Below are 15,715 nucleotides of genomic sequence, written 5' to 3' on the forward strand. Positions count from 1 at the left end.
TCTCCCTTGTTGCCTATTATACCCTCCAATAAAACGCAGACACCGGCTGTACATGCCCCCCACGCCCCCCAACAACCAACTTTTCCTGACGCCATTGGCACTCCAAGCACATCCACAAGGGTCTCCAGCACCCCGTCTGCTTTGAAGCACAAAACCCTGCCCTCAAGTCATAGTTGACTTATGGCGACCCCTGGTGGAATTTTCAAGGCAAGAGACTAACTGAGGCGGTTTGCCATTGCCTGCCTCTGCCACCCTGGACTTCGTTGGAGGTCTCCCATCCAAGTACTAACCAAGGCCGACTCTGCTTAGCTTCTGAGGTCTGATGAGATCAGGCTCTCCTGGGCTATCCAGAATGGGGCCTGTCTACTTTACTCACTCCTTAAAGAACACTGCAGAATACACCTTCACCAAAAGAACAAAACCCCACTACTTTTGTTTGGAGCAGACAGCAGCCTTTTATATCTATCTCAAGAGCTCCACCCCCTCATCAAGGAGGCAGCTCAAGCGCCCCTGGGTCCTAACTTCTCCTGAATTTGTCAGCGGCAAATCTTAGCAAGTTGTGTCCAGTCATCCTCATTCCCTTTTCTTTCGCCTTACCTCCACCCCAAATCCTACCTTCATCTTTCCCATCTCAGCATTTAGATGGTTGTTTGCACACTGCTTGGGCCAGGGAGCTGTATTTTTTTTTAATATAATGATATATACTACGGGATCTGTAGGAACTCTTGGTGGGAGAGGTCATGGCAGCTGGACAAAGCAGCTCCTTTGCATGCAGAGATCCTGGGCTCAATCTCCAAGGCCTCCAGTTAAAAGACCAGGCGGTAGGTGATTGAAACGCCCTTGACCTGAGATTCTGGAGAGCAATTGCAAATCGTAACTTTGGGAGACAGGTGTGACAAACTAAGGCAGATAAAATAAGGAACCATGGCTCAGCGGCAGAGTAGCTTCATTGTATGCCAAAAGTCCCCTGGCCATCTGGGTGGGAGGGAGAGGGAAGACCTGGCACTTGTCTTGGGGATATTTTTTTTTTTGTAATAGAAAATTAATTTGTAAAGAAAAGATGTGACAATAGAAAGTACATAGAGCTTATACAAACAGCACATTGAGATTAATTTGAGACATACTAACTTATATAGGGTACAAGGTAAAGGTAGCCCCCTGTGCAAGCACTGTGTCATTACTGAGCCATGGGGGGACATCACATCATGACGTTTTCCTGGCAGACTTTTTGTTATGGGGTGGATTTCCATTGCCTTCCCCAGTCATCTACACTTTACCTCCAGGAAACTGGGTACTCATTTTACCGACCTCAGAAGGACAGAAGGCTGAGTCAACCTTGAGCCGGCTACCTGAACCCGGCTTCCTCCAGGATCGAACTCAGGTTGTGAGCAGAGCTTGGACGGCAGTACTGCCGCTTACCACTCTGTGTCACGGGACTCCCTTATACCCTTATACAGATAGAACATTTAAAATTAGTTTACAACTTAGGCAAGCTCTACATTTAAAATTGAATTAGACTGATTAAAAAAGCAGTCAAAAATTGATAACAGAACTGAATTGTGTAATAATACTCCTTCTCTCTCCTTGGTTGCTTATACTTATAAGACTTTGATATCAACTATTTTGATTAATCATTTCCCTGTGTTTTATCCTCTTATCTTTGTAGTGAGTTACCTTAATTAATCTTATTTCTGGCCTATGTAGTCAAAGAAATCTTTCTATTTCCCCCACAATTCAGCTATTTGTATTTTATGTACATAAGTAGTTAATTTGGCCAATGATGTGTATTCATAGACCTTATCTATCTTGGGGATATTCTTGTGCGAGCCTGAAGTATACACTTGCTCCTGGAAGGATGTGATGATGTCACTTCCGGAAGTGACATCATTGCGCCCAGTGGCGGGTATGCTCCCATGCTTCACAGAGGCCAAGCCCCTGTGAAGCATGGGAGCCTGCCTGCCGCCAGGCACAATGATGCCACTTGAGGATAGGGTTGCCAAGCCCCCTCAACTTCCCAGTGGGGGATTGGGGCCTGGCACTTACCTGCAGGGGTCGGGTGGTTGGTACACACAAAGTGAGTGTGTGCTCCTGCAAGCGCGATGTCACTTCCAGGAAGTGACGTCATCACACGGGCCCTGGGAGTGTGCCTATGCTCCGCAGGGCCCAGATTGGGGATGTTGCGGAGCACAAAAGTGCTTCTGCCCTCCACAGCAGCCCAAAATGTACTCGTTTCAGCCCAAATTGGGCTTGTTTGGGGCCCATTTTGGCATGGATCAGGCCCATTTTGAGCCACTGCAGAGCACAGGAGTGTGCTCCGCAGTGGCTCAAAATGGGCCCGATCCACACCAAAACAGGCCCAAAATGAGCCCAATCTGGGCCGTTGTGGAGGGCAGGAGTGCTTCTGCACTCCACAGCAGCCCCAATCTGGGCCTGAACCGGGCCAAAATGGGCCCAATCCAGGTGGCTGCAGTGCACGCGACCACACAGTGCCGCAGGGAAGTGCGCACAGAAGGTGTGCTCCTCCTGCTGGTCAGATAAGCAGGGATGGGGTGTGGAGAGCGGGAGCGGGGGCAGGGGATCCCCTGCCCACGGCGGGGGTCTAGCATCTCTACTTGAGGAAGTGATGTCATCAAGCATGGCAGGCGCATGCCCAGTGTGCTCTGGCCTGGGAGGTTTTTTTTTGCCTCCCGGTCTTGTTCCCTGGGCCTTTTCTCCCCACCCACCAGGTGAGTGGTGGCAAGAGGCAGACGCTGGGAGCAAGGGACCCCCCACCCCCGCTGGAGGACTGGCAGCCTATCTCAAGTTCAGTCTCCTGCACCCCAAGTTAAATGAATCAAGCAGCAGGTGCTGTGAAAGACCTCAGTCAGATAGCCCCTGCCAGTGAGAACAGACGTGACTGACGCGGATGAACCTTCAAGACCCTTAAGAGACTGCCCCTTCATATGCCTCCACATGACAAATACTCCACATGGTGCAGCAAAAACAGGGAAATAACTCCCCCCCCATTGCTGCTTTCCTTTTGGAAAATGGCTGAGGAGAAGGCAGTTCTTCCTTCCACCTGGTGGCTCATATCATTCTCCTCTCCTCCAATATAGTAAAGAATCCAGTAGCACCTTTAAGACTAACCAACTTTATTGTAGCATAAGCTTTCGAGAGCCACAGCTCTCTTCGTCAGATGCTACTGGATTCTTTGCTATTTTGCATCTACAGACTAACACGGCTAACTCCTCTCTCCTCCAATGTTATCCTCACAACAGCCCTGCGAGGTAGGTCATGCTGGCTATGTATGACTGGCCCTGAGTCGCCGAATGCTCTTCCGTGGCAAAGTAGGGATTCAAACTTGAGCCTCTCACATCCTACTCAGACACTCTAACCACTACACCACGCTGGCTCTCTTTTGTTTAAACTACCATGATCAACCAGCTTGGGAGCTTAGTCTGACTGGTGGAAAGGGACAAATAAAGCAACAGTCAGAAATTCACCAGGTGAAGCACTCCCCACTCACTATACCTCTAAACTGAGGGTAAAGGTTGTTGGTTGAATTGTTGGCAATCTGAGCTCTCCAGGCTGACCTCTGATACAGTTACACTGATTACAACAGAGGCCTGGCTGTCGAGACTCCGGGGCCTTATTACTTTCTGTACTCGCTCTTTCCTCTCTCCCTCTGTGTGAATGTGACCTCTTGCTTTCCCTTCCCTCTTTTCTCAACCCCCCACTCCCCCCAGGAAGGGATGGCGGTGGTGAGTCACACGGCAGAATTATAGCTTGTAAGGCCTTTGGACGACTTTAAAGGAAAAGCCCTGGAGAAGTGGAAGTCTTATTATAAGTCTTGTATGTTCTTTCCAGGCAGTTAAAGGGCTAATAAATCCCCAGCCCAAGAGACTTCTTCGTTGGAGTTCTGCACGGAATACAAGAACAAGGGGAAAATGCCAAAGAACAGAAGTGCCGGAGGAAGGCTTGTCAGAGGAACTGGGGGACATGCCAGGGGGGGGACAGGAGCCACAACTGCAGGATGGTCAGCCTCCATAGGCTGCTAAGATAAGGACAGGCCCAGGGGCTACATGCGACCTCCAGGGGCTTCCCTTTGGCCTCCAGCATAGCTTTTGATCCTAAATGTGCTTCAGTTCTCATTACACTTGTTAACTCAGTAGAGAGGGTTGCCAATCTCCAGATAAGGCAGAGAGAATTCCTGGGACTGCAACTGATTTTCAGACTACAGAGCTCAGGAAATTGGGGTTGCCAGCTCCTGGTTGGGAAATTCCTGGAAATTTGGGAGGTGGAGTCTGGAGAGGGTGGGGTTTGGGGAGGGGAGGGATTTCAGCTGGCTATAATGTCATAGGGTCCACCTTCCAAGGCAGCCATTTTCTCTAGGAGAACTGATCTCTGTTACCTGGAGATCAGTTGTAATTCCGGGAGATCTCCACCTACCACCTCTTGGCTGGTAGCCCTAGTTCTCCTGGAAGAAATGACTGCCTTGGGAGGGTGGACTCTATTGCGTGATATCCTGCTGAGGTCCCTCCCCTCCTCAAATTCCACCCCCCCAGCCCCAAATCTACAGGAACTTCCCTATCTTGGAGTTGGCAACCCTACCAGTGTGTCTCAAACTGGGGGTCAGGAGCCGAAAGTGGATCATGACTTTGTAAAAAAATATTATTGCTTATGTATTATTTTCAGATAATAAAGTCAAACGTATACACAATAAACATAACTCCTTCATATAATCCTTCAGATCCTATTTCTATCATCATCAACTACTTCAATCATCATTAATCATCTAAATCATATATAAACCTGAACACAACATCTAAATCATATCAGAGAATAATTTAACAGATAAAATGCTATCAGTTAAATCAAATTGTCATCCGTTAAATCACATACCTATATAAAACTTGCCCACATATATTCCTAGCTTTCCACTTTTATTTAAATATCCTTCCGGCTATCATCATTTTGCATCATAGTTGTTCTTAATTATTCTTTGTTTTCAGCTATATAATAACAATAATTTAAAAAAAAACTTTTCCAGGAGGGGGATATCATCCGCCCAGTTTGCATAACATCCAAGGCTCATTTCGAGGGGGAACACGCAGGAACGCGGTTCTGGCAGTTCCCCAAAGAGGTCACATGCCAAGTGGCCCAGCTTCCCTGACTCTTGGCCATTTTGGGCCCATTTCAGCCTGGATTGGGCCTCTGACAGGTGGTGGATCACTCAGCAGCAGCCTGATCTTGACCATTTGGGGCCCCTTTTCAGCCATTTTCAGCCCCTTTTTGCCATTTTGGGCCCAATTTCAGCCCTGAATGGCCAGGATTGGGTCCAAAGCCAGGCTAGGTGATGCCAGGGGGCGTGGCACATGCAAATCAGTTATGATAATGACACACTTCCGGTGAGGGCAAGGGGCGTGGTATATGCTAATGAGTTATGCTAATGAGTTCCTCCAGCTCTTTTTCTACAAAAGGACCCCTGATAACATCTAATAGCCCGCCACTCACCCCATGGGTTTTGGTTGTTGAGAGACTGTGCAATATGAATGTCGCTGACTTTTATGAGTTGGAATTGTTTTATCTATTTTGCTATCTTGTTTTTATACTCTGATGTGATCCACTCTGAGCCTGCTTGCAGGGAGAGTGGAATACAAGTGCAATTAAATATTAGATAGATAGATAGATAGATAGATAGATAGATAGATAGATAGATAGATAGATAGATAGATAGATAGATAGATAGATAGATAGATATTTTCCCCTGGAATTCTAGGACTGGCCTATTATGTACATAAGATGTTAATTTTGCCATAGATGCATATTCATATAGCGTATTGTTCCATTCTGTCAAATATGGCCATCCATTTTACTGCACATACTATTCTTGCCTCTCTCAGAGGTGGGTCACAAAACCAGCGGGGTGGAGAAGGAACAGGTTGAGCTAGCGGAAGAAACTCAGGGAGGTTTGATGGCCGGTTTGGGTTTGCTTTTGCATCGGGGCCACGTGGCTGTGAAATTTATCCAGCTGCACAAAAACGTTCTCTTTATAATTACTGAAAATGAAATATAACCTTGTACAGTTTTAAATGACGGGAGATGTTTGTGTGTTACACAGGATTGTGGGAAAGAAGCAGAGTGCTGCTTTGCAACAGTATCTGGAAAATTACAGTATGCTTAGAAACGAGTTCCAAATAGTAGAGTATGTTCAAAAGTGGATTCTTCAACAAAAAAGTTTAATAAGTAGTGCTGTAGCCATTTTCTCCTAACAGAGCCAAGAGGCACATCAAGGGTTCCTCTTCTGCCTTGTCCCACCCACCCTGTGAAATTCTGTCCATCCTTGATCTACTTCTGTTCATCTAATCCTTGATCTAATTCTGTTCACCTTTGATCTACTTCTGAATAACTAGATTCAAAAGTGTAAGAAAAAGTTACACTGCTGTTCAGACAGAGGGAAAGCAAGGATGGAGGTGTGAAGGAGCCCTTTGCCCAAGCTGAGGTGCATCATATGGGAAAGACTCTGCCAAGGCCTCTTTTGCTGTTCACACTGGGGAAGAAGGAGCTAAAGTGCCCTTTCTCCATGTCTCAGTTCATGAAGCAGCACTAACCAGGGGACAGAGCTATTCTGCTTTTGGCATTATAAGAAGGGATTGCACAATTTCATGGAGCATCAATCAATTAGCAGCAATCCCCCCACCTCAATGGATAAATGAAACCTTCATGTTCAGAGGAAGTCTACCAGCTGCTGGGCCAGAAAACAAAGGAAAGGCCTTTTGCCTTCCTGCTTGCCTGTGAACTTCTATGGCCACTGATGGAGACAGGAATAGTGTACTAGACGAACCTTTGGTCTGATCTAATAGGACATTGCCCCCTCCCCAGTGCCAGTCGATCGCAGCAGAGAACGGCTGGGAGGTGGACCCACCAATCTTGCTGCCTGCCTGTCCCGATCTGGGTATGGAGGCTTGGCAGGCAGGCGCTTCCCCTCGCCAGCCTATTGTGGTGGTGAAGAGCTGGGAGGCGGGCCGTCCTTCCCGCAGGTGCACAAACTGCGCCTGTGCCACATAAAAGGTGAGTCATCAGGAATACGGCTCATCTCTTATGTTTAAGGATTAGTTTTCAACCAGGCTTTAAATTAGGTACTAACCGTGGTCTTAAACAAAGCAAGGAGGATGTGAGAAGAAATCAGGAATGGAGTAGAAGCCATATGTAATAGCTTTGGGCTGTATCTCTGATTTCCTTTAAGTTGCTCGGGGCAGCACACATGGTTTCCTCCCCAATTACATCCTCACAACAAACCTGTGAGGAAGGTTAGGTTGAGAAAGGGTGATTGGCTCAAGGTTACTCAGTGTTTGACACTCAGGTCTCCCAAGTCTTAGGGCCAAGCTACACATGACGAATGACACTTGAACGGCAAGTGGTTTGAGTGGAGGGCAAGTGAACAGGGAGAAATACACTTGCCGTTCAAGTGTCATTCGTCATGTGTAGCTTGGCCCTTAGTCTGAAACTCCAACCAGTATCAGGTATTGGCTTTCTTGCATGAACATCTGCATGAAATCTAATTGGCTGCTGCAGAATGCATTTATTTGCATTTGCATTTTATTTATTTATATCCCACTCCCCCCCGCCCAAGTTGGGAATGACCTCAGACAGCCTGTGTGGACCTGACACATGCTGTAAAATCATGCCAGCATCTACCCATTCCGACCTGCAAGTATCACCAAGTACAAACCATCTAAGCTTTGAGAATTTGAACGACTATCCCGGCCAGATGGCTCACATCTTAGCTGGAATTTGACGTCTAGAAGTTGACAAAGTCTTGGGCTGTTTGAAGGCCAGCCAGAATGTATCTTCCTGAAGACCTCAGGAAGAAAAGAATTGACCAACAAGAGACTGTGCAAACAGAGATAATGAAGTATCTTGGCAGGGAGGGAGAGCGGTCCATTTTGACTGATTCCATCTGGAGGAAGGAGCTCCTGTCCTGAACCCGGACTCCGGCTAATTCCGCACACACTGGATAATGCACTTTCAATGCACTTTATCAATCATTTGAGGTAGATTATTTGTTCCGCACACACACAAAAAAAACCATTCCAAATGATCTATAAAGAGGATTGGAAGTGCATTATCCAGTGTGTGTGGAATCACTCTCCATTTTGACGGCTGCCATTGCCACATCAAGTAGATATGCTGAAGTTGCCTGGACAACAGCTCCAAGGTTATGGGAAGCTGTTAGCACTGTAACTTCTAAATTAAAGAGCCTGCCTTAGAACAAGACCAGCTAGGACATGTATAGAGCAGAGGGAGCTGAGAGACAGAGGAGCATGTGCAGAACACATGTGTGTATTTTTTACTTTTAATAACTTTAATAATTTCGATGGTTGTTGTGGGTTTTCCGAGCTGTATTGCCGTGGTCTTGGCATTGTAGTACCTGACGTTTCGCCAGCAGCTGTGGCTGGCATCTTCAGAGGTGTAGCACCAAAAGACAGAGATCTCTCAGTGTCACATATGAACTGTGACACTGAGAGATCTCTGTCTTTTGGTGCTACACCTCTGAAGATGCCAGCCACAGCTGCTGGCGAAACGTCAGGAACTACAATGCCAAGACCACGGCAATACAGCCCGGAAAACCCACAACAACCATCATTCTCCGGCCGTGAAAGCCTTCGACAATATATTTAATAACTTCTTTACTATTTTGGATGCCTCCACCACCATTGGAACACATTATTTAAAATTAGCACCAGGAGAAGGGAAGCGGTCAGTTGCTAAATCGCTGTTCCCCTGAGAGTGTGCAGGTGGGGAACCAGATCTTGGGTAGCAGGAGATGCAGGCGATGAGTGGAGCCTTAGGACAGCAATGCAGAAAGGAAGCTGAGAGAGTACTACTGACCCTACTGGATGGTAACTCCTAAAATGAGCAGTTGGTGGCAGCATATCAAAGGAAGAGCAGGGGAAAACAACCCTCCAAGGGTTGCGGTCCAGTAGTACCTTAAAGACACTGAATATTGAAAATACTGTATATCACATTTGTTATGTAATCCTAACAACAGCCCTGAGAGGCAGGCCACATTACTATCTCTTATTTTGGAAGAACTGAAGCTGAGAGTGGCTTGCCTAATGTCACCAAGGGTGTCCGTGGCAGAAACAAGATTTGAACTGCGGCCTTTCCAGCTCCCAATGTACCCTCTTAGCTGTGACCAATATAGTGTATTCCAAAACTTTCTTTCATGCAACACTGGTAATTTTAAAAGTTCCCCAGGATGGCACTGACAATATATCTCCATCTGCCTGGGTTTAGTAGAAATAAATACAGTGCCTTCCTTTCTGACATACCGCACACTCCCTGCTCCGTTGGGGTTCCTTTCAAGAAGCAATATGAACCATTTTACAGATAAACGATTTACGCAGACCATGCAGCGGATGACCCGATGCCGGCCCATTTGAATTAATTCCAGCGTTTCTATTAAAACTCCATTTACTAAAGGGAAGTGGAAAGGTAATTATGGTCCCCCTGCCTTAAATCACTCTGTCGCTGAATTATTAAAGGGAAGAATTAAAAATAATCAGCCTTTTCTATTATACTTCATAGAGTGGAAATTAAAGGTGTAAGAATGTTTTGTCTTCGCGTCAGATTTAAGTATTCATTTTCAAGATTTATGAAGAAATTGAAATTATTCTCTCTGCGTGTCCTACTCGCACACTTTACGAAAGACGCAGGCAGGCATGTACAAAATAATTTGAGAAAACCCACTCTTGTGAAATCAGAAGAAAGAGGGGATGGGAAGAAGGGATTTAATATTTATAAAAGGGAGAGTACGGTAGAGTGTTTTGCATTTTAATCCCCTTCTCCTTCTGCACAATTACACCTCCAAGTGATACGCCAGGAGCAAGATTAAAGCGGCTACTAATTTCAGATCGGCAGCTGTAGAAGGGGAGGCGGGCTGTTCCACAGGAGGATCTGGGGCTTGTTTGCTAGGCACAAAGGAGATCACATGCTTTGCTTTTGATATTCATGGGGACAAGTCTACCTACAATGAATCAGTATCCCCGTGTGGATCAATCTTCCCTCGGACCCACATTCTCCGGCAGAATAACAGTTCCAGCTGAGGGCCAACTTTATATCAGGCAGAAAAAAGCATGTAAAGAAAAAGTAAAGAGGTTTTCTTGGCAGCCTTTTTGTTATGGGGTGGTTTGCCATTGCCTTCCCCAGTCATCTACACTTTACCCCCAGGAACCTGGGTACTCATTTTACCGACCTTGAAGGGATGGAAGGCTGAGTCAACCTTGATCCGGCTGCCTGAACCCGGCTTCCACCAGGATCGAGCTCAGGTCGTGAGCAGAGCTTGGGCTGCAGTACTGCAGCTTACTGCTCTGTGCCACGGGGCTCTATTCAAAGGTAGTCCCTTGTGCAAGCACCGAGTCATTACTGACCCATGGGGGGACGTCGCATCCTGATGTTTTCTTAGCAGACTTTTGTTATGGGGTGGTTTGCCGTTGCCTTCCCCAGTCATCTACACTTTACCCCCAGGAACCTGGGTACTCATTTTACAGACCTTGAAGGGATGGAAGGCTGAGTCAACCTTGATCTGGCTGCCTGAACCCGGCTTCCACCAGGATCGAGCTCAGGTCGTGAGCAGAGCTTGGGCTGCAGTACTGCAGCTTACCACTCTGCGCCACGGGGCTCTTGTAAAGAAAGATGTGCCTTTTAACTGGGGTGGACTGGAATGTTTTAAAAACCCTGGAGCAAGGCAGAGCCAAGCATCCCTGTGGGGCTGGTCCTAGGATGTGAGCATGAGCCTACCCTGTGGGTAGGGTTGTCAATCTCTGGCTGGGGCCTGGAGATCCCCTGGGATGACAACTGATCTCCAGGCAACAGAGATCAGTTCCCCTGGAGAAAATGATAGCTTTGGAGAGTGGCCTCTATGACATTATGCCTGTATCCTGCCATAGATCCAGAGGAGTTAACCATGTTAGTCTGTAGTTGCAAAATAGCAAAAAGTCCAGTAGCACCTTAAAGACTAACCAACTTTATTGAGGCATAAGCTTTCGAGAATCACAGCTCTGTTCATCAGATGACAAAGAGAGCTGTGGTTCTCGAAAGCTTATTTTAATTTAATTTAATTTATTACATTTATATTCTGCCCTCCCCGCTTTCGCAGGCTCAGGGCGGATAACAGAAATACAAATATCAAATGCCATTAAAAATTTTAAAAATATTACATCTAACACACTACATCTAATCAAGTAAAATTACAACTATGCAAATATATAAATGTCGTATATTTACATATAAATAATTAAAAGCAGCACATAATGCCTCAATAAAGTTGGTTCGTCTTTAAGGTGCTACTGGACTCTTTACTATTATACCACGGGGGATGATTTCGGTCCAGGGCTGTATCTAGTTCAGGATCTTTCTCCCTAGCATCCCAACTACAACATGTCACTAAGAGCCAAAACACACGTTAAGAAATACCCAGGTTCAGCACGTGTTCTCTTACCTCAAGGTTTGCCGGGATCTGTAGGCATCCTGGAAGCTTAAAGTTTAGCATTTACAGAGCAGCAGGGAGGGAAATACAGGCGCCTGTATTTCCCTTCCCCTTCCTGCTGCTCTGTAAATGCTAAACTTTAAGCTTCCAGGATGCCTACAGATCCAAGCAAACTTTGAGGTAAGAGAACGAGTTTAGCATTTACAGAGCAGCAGAAAGGGGAAGGGAAATGCAGGCGCCTGTATTTCCCTCCCTGCTGCTCTGTAAATGCTAAACTTTAAGCTTCCAGGACGCCTACAGATCCCAGCAAACCTTGAGGTAAGAGAACACATGCTGAACCTAGGTATTTCTTAACGTGTGTTTTGGCTCTAAGATCATAAACTTAGTCCATAAGTCCATAGCTTTTTGTAAGTTTTGTTCTTTCAGCCTCAACTTCCCCATCTTCGATATGGTAGCACACGGACATACCTTTCACTGACATTGGGAACATCACTGAAGAAATGCTTGTGGACTCCTGCAGGCTTTGAAACCCTTTACACTGGATAGATGGAGGGACGGCTCTGATGTAAGCACGGTCTTTCTGCCCTCTCTCTTCTTTGCACTGGGCAAAGGCGAGGCAATGTCCTGGGTCAGTGAGAATCCAGATCAGAGAAGGAAAGGTTGACACAGCAGTGCCAATGTATTCCTTTTAGATTTGTTGTTGCAGCACAAAGCCTGGGAGGAGGATAGATGAAAACACATTCAGCAACTGGACCAAATGAGGGGGGGGGGGAGAAATGTACATTATAAACAAACATTCATTTCCATCAAAAATGATACACTAAGCACAGCTTTCCGAATATGAGTCAGTAGCAGGGACGATAGCAAAATTCTCCCCATATTTTGGACATCTAGGCTGAATCCACACGTCCCGGCATAGTGCTAAAGTGTTGGAACGATCTTCCTGATGTGGTTTCTGATATCATCACGCCGTGAGAGTGGAATCGTGGTGCATGACGTCAGATATTGGCCCAGGAAGACGCTATTGTTCCAGCAATTTAGTGCTATGCTGGGATGTGTGGATTCAGTCCTAGTCTTATTTCCAATGCATTAGAATTCCTCTGTTGTTCCCTTTGGGAATTTTGTTTGCACAGAGCTTTGTACTTCACAATTTGCCACAACTGCGCATCCTTCTTTCCTTCTGGATTACCAGTGTGAACATGTGCCTTGAAAAACCTCAGCCAGTGTGTATGTGCAATTTTCTCAAGATTCTTTTTGTGTGGTGTTGACGAGTACATGGCTGCCTCAATAAAACACCAACTGTCAAGAACCTTGAGATGAACACACACCCAATCACATCAATACTGCTTTTGGGGGTACAGTTTTAGGAATGCACAGGGGGGTATATGTAATTGGGGGGGTGGATGTAAAGGGATTGAAAAGGACAGCAAATGGTATGTGGTCCAAATCTAGAAGTAAATTGAAAAACTCTCTCCGTTAAACTGAAATTAATGAAGAGCAAAAGATAGAATAGAGGGAAATTACAGAATACTAAGGGAAGAGAACTGGGAACATCTGGTTGTCCTTAAAGGTAGACCAAGTGGGAACCTTCTTCTTTTGCTGCATCTGTGAGCCAAGCTACAAGTGACGCCTGACACAGGTTGGACACTTGTCAGCTTCCCTCAAGTTTGATGGGAAATGTAGGCATCCTGGTCTTGCAGCTTGGCTCTCCGACTGCTGTCCAATGGACTTTTCAACTGTCACTTGTCCAACATTCTGCCAAGCTGCCTACATTTCCCATCAAAACTTGAGGGAAGCTGACAAGTGTCCAACCAGTGTCAGGAGTCACTTGTAGTTTGTCTGCGATGTGTTACACTCACCCAAGCTCTATCCTTGTTCCTCCAAATCCTTTTCCTGTGCATTCTCTGGTTACTGCTCTAGATTCTAAATCGGTAAAGCAGCTGGGGTTAAATTTTTCATGTACATTAAACACAGCCAGCCTGGCCTCTAATTAAGCACCAGGATGGGGAAAACTTTCAGCTACTCCAGATCTGATTCTCTACAAGTGCATGCTAATGATTCCTTTTAAAATGTCAAGCAGTTTGGTATCCACTTCCTTTCATAAATAATTTCCAGCAAGCTGGCTCGAGGATCCAGAAGTACCCATCGGATGCAGCCAGCCTCCGCACAGAGATATGTTATTTTCATTGCATCTGAGAGGGGCTTTGGAAGGAAAGGGGGTGCGATGGTGACAGAGAGAAATGCACTCCTGGTCCTTAAAGGCCAAAAGGCCTATGCTGAGCCAAACTCAAGACCCTTCTCCCTAGCATCCGGATAATTTACGAGCAGGGAGTGGGTTTCTTAAGTGGGGGGGGGGGAGGTTGCAATGTTTATTAACCCCTTACTGCAGTCTGAAATGGAACCATCCAAACAGTGGCTCATTGAATGAACCGGCTGATCAGGGCTCTTTTTCTGGGAAAAGAGGTGGTGGAACTCAGTGGGTTGCCAGCACAGGGGGCAACTCTTGGCGGGAGGTGGTGCCCCTGGTACCACATGTGCACACCCAAAGTGTACGTGTGCTCCCAGGGCCAATGACATCACTTTGGGTCAGCTGGAACAAGGGGGGAGTTTTTAAAAGTTTAAATTGCCCTTGGTGAAAATGATCACATGGCTGGTGGCCTCACCCCCTGATCTCCAGACAGAGGGGAGTTTAGATTGCCCTCTGCGTCATTCCAGCAGTGCGGAGGGCAATCTAAACTCCCCTCTGTCTGAAGATCAGGGGGCGAGGCCACCAGCCATGTGACCATTTTCAAGAGGTGCTGGAACTCCATTCTACCACATTCCAGCTGAAAAAAAGCCCTGCGGCTGATCATGTGTTTCAGCTCAGAGATGGTAGAACAGCACAGATTTGAGCATGTTATAAGACCTGGGGTGAGGTTCCATGAGCAGCAGATCCTGGCAATGAGAGCAAGGAAGGCAAATGTAAGAATTGAGTCTGGGGGCACAGGCCCCACTGTTGGCTGAGTTCTTGGGGTCAGACCACATAGGATGTCGGGAGGTCTGGACTCAGATCTGCAAACAGGAGATTTAAGCTTGAAATGCATCTGCTGGGATGTGTGTGTGAGAGAGGAGGTTCTTCTTTATATAAACCAATTGAATGAACATGGAAATCTAGCATGTCAGGGACAAGTTTAGGGTTAGGGGAGTCTGCACAGCAGAATTCTATAGGTTTGCTGCTTGAAGAATCAGCTGCCACTGAGGACTGTTACTTAGAAAAGAAATGGAGGTTCCTTATTGTAGGAGAGCTCCATACTAGATAGGACAGGCAGGGTAAAGGCTTCTAGCTCTCCATCTGAGGGTGAAGCTAAGAGCCAAGCTACAAGTGATGAATTACACTTGCCTGGCAAGTGAACAGATCAAGTGGAGAGCAAGTGAATGGCAAGTGAACAGGGGGGAATACACGTGAGTCTGTTCGCTTGCCAGGCAAGTGTAATTTGTCACTTGTAGCTTGGCTCTGAGTTTTGAGAGAGCTGAGGGCCAAGCTACACATGACGAATGACACTTGAACGGCAAGTGTATTTCTCCCTGTTCACTTGCCCTCCACTCAATCCACTTGCCGTTCAAGTGTCATTCGTCATGTGTAGCTTGGCCCTGAGTCTGGGTTTCTGAGACCCAACTTGGGTTCCCTGCAGCCACACAGCAGCAGTGGGGAATGGCAGTTTTTTAAGGCGAGCCCAAACAACCTCAGGATGCCTCCTTAGGGGGATGAAGGGCTCATGCCAACCCCATTGAGCTGTTTTCCAAAATTGCAAACCAGAAGTAGTCTCCGTTTTTTGCTTCTCTATGTGGAATATCCGGTGCATGCGGAGCAGTAAAAACCTCCCCCTGTGCTATTTCGGAACAGGGAAACTGCGGGGGGAGGGGGAGGGAGGAGCTTTTCCTTCCCCCATGGTGGTGTTCTGAGGCCATTTGTGCCCTTCATTTTAAAATAGCCATTCCCCACAGATGCTGTGCGGCTGCAGGAACCCGAGTTGGTTCTGGGGAACCTGGGCCCAACTCTTTAAAAACCTGCACATCTAGATTGACACTAACAGCCAAGCTACAAGTGCAAAAGATAGAATAGAGGGAAATTACAGATTACTAAGAGAAGAGAATTGGGAACATCTGGTTGTCCCTAAAGGTAGACCAAGTGGGAACCTTCTTCTTTTGCTGCATCTTGTGAGCCAAGCTACAAGCGACACCTGACACAGGTTGGACACTTGTCAG

Source organism: Eublepharis macularius, chromosome 14 (genome assembly GCF_028583425.1).
Source record: "Eublepharis macularius isolate TG4126 chromosome 14, MPM_Emac_v1.0, whole genome shotgun sequence".
In the NCBI taxonomy this organism is placed as follows: domain Eukaryota; kingdom Metazoa; phylum Chordata; class Lepidosauria; order Squamata; family Eublepharidae; genus Eublepharis; species Eublepharis macularius.